This window comes from Accipiter gentilis, chromosome 13 (assembly GCF_929443795.1).
Source record: "Accipiter gentilis chromosome 13, bAccGen1.1, whole genome shotgun sequence".
NCBI classification, from domain to species: domain Eukaryota; kingdom Metazoa; phylum Chordata; class Aves; order Accipitriformes; family Accipitridae; genus Astur; species Astur gentilis.
The window spans coordinates 13,303,942-13,305,904 of NC_064892.1; the positions used below are offsets into that span (position 1 = coordinate 13,303,942).

A 1,963-nucleotide genomic window follows, 5' to 3' on the forward strand; every position below is an offset into this window, starting at 1 on the left:
TATTCATAACCTGAATAAAGAGTTTGTGCTGTTCTATCTGAAGGTTATCTCAACAAGAAACTGAAAATTCTCCATTCAGGAACATTTTGTTTATTTTCCTGTAACTTCATTTTAATGCCTTTTTTTTCCCTCTTACCTCAGTATTGGTAAAGGATAAGATGTAGGCTGTTGCTAGTCAGAGGCATAAATAAAAGTCAAGAGAGGCCAAAGATAACTTCCAGAAGGCTAACTTGATTTATTCCATGCAGACATTTTTCCATATGCTTTATTCTATGTTTGCTCTTTTCTTGTACTTGCTTTCCATATGGCAGTCCTTCCTCCCAAAACCTGTTCCCCTCTTTCAGTAGCATCCAGGGTTTTTGAAGAAAGAATGAAAATGTGGGTCTACAGTTAAGATATTTGTAATTACGAATTTGTGAGGACTGGAACTGATGATGACATTGCTTATTTCACAGCCTAATAATAATAGAAGAGATACTTCAAATTTATTCCTATTTAGGTAATACATCAGATTACAGTCTTCATTCAAAATTGTTGAAGTACATGGACGAGATCAAAATGCAGTTTGAAAGTTCATTTGTAGCAGTAAATGAAACACAGGGCCAGATACAGAAAAGAAAATAATCCAGAAATACATACTTGTATCCATCATTAAATCTAGTTAAGTATGCCCTCTTTCATGAGGTTGTAAGATGGCTATCACCCTCTTTGAATATCAAGTTCTTTACTTATTGCTTCACTTTCTGAAATTCCTGTTAGATTTACTACGGCAAGTTCCTTGTGTTGTATTTCTGATCTTGCATCAGCCTGTTATTCTGCCTCAAAGACTGCAAAATCTCAACATGATTTCCTTACATGTATATCATACCAATCATCTCAGATATTTTACATCCACACACATACACCTACAATGTTCTTTTTTTTACTTTGTGACCATACTATTCATCCCATTTTTCCTTCTTCTACTTCTAGTTTCTTTTGCTTATACCATTTTTTTTTTTTGGGGGGGGGGGGTTAACTTGTCATTATTATTTATTCCACAATATGTTTGGAGTTTTTGTATACCAATATTGTGTCATCAGAGTTCTACTATGCCTTATAACATCAACATTTGTCCTTTACAAGAAAAAAAAAACATTTCTGTTGACTGTCACTTTGTAGCAATTATTTTTTTTTTAAAGTTGCTCCCAATTACGACTTGAGATGCTTAGTCTTCTGTATTGGTTTTGTTTGGCAAGGTTTTGGTAGCGGGGGGGGGTTACAGGGGTGGCTTCTGTAAGAAGCTGCTGGAAGCTTCCCCTGTGTTCGAGAGCGAGCGAGCCCATACCAGCGTTGGTGGTATAGTGGTGAGCATAGCTGCCTTCCAAGCAGTTGACCCAGGTTCGTTTCCTGGCCAACGCACCATTCCACCCCTCGCCTCTGTGCATCACATTTTTAAGAACTATCATTAAAATCCACATTCATCACACGAAGTCTTCACTCACATCAACAAAAATAATTCCCCACACCAAAATCAAAATAATATCATCACAAAACTGACAAAAGTGGACAATTTACACACACAATCCACCCCTCATCCCTTCACCACAATTACAACAATAAAGATTCCCCACTCATCAAGCAGCTCTTAACTCTCTAGCTGCGTTCAGTCCATGTTTTGCCCAGTCCATGTTTTGCCCGTTACCTCTCTCAGTCACTATCCTTATCTCAAATTCCTCACATTGCCCGCATTCTCCACCAAAAAGACTGTGATGGGTTGACCCTGGCTGAACACCAGGTGCCCACCAAAGCCGTTCTATCACTCCCCCATCCTCAGCTGGATAGGGGAGAGAAAATATAACAAAAGGCTCGCGGGTCGAGATAAGGACAGGAGAGATCATTCACTATTACCGTCACGGGCAAAACAGACTCAGTTTGCAAAATTAACTCAATTTATTACAAATCAACCAGAGCAAGGTAATGA

At 38.5% G+C, this 1,963-nt stretch overlaps 1 non-coding gene across 1 annotated transcript; it reads left to right on the top strand.

Moving 5' to 3' along the window:
- The first annotated feature begins 1,329 nt into the window (after positions 1-1,329).
- TRNAG-UCC (transfer RNA glycine (anticodon UCC)) lies at positions 1,330-1,401 on the top strand. Its single transcript has one exon. It is a non-coding gene; the product is annotated as a tRNA-Gly (tRNA).
- Positions 1,402-1,963: the final 562 nt, after the last annotated feature.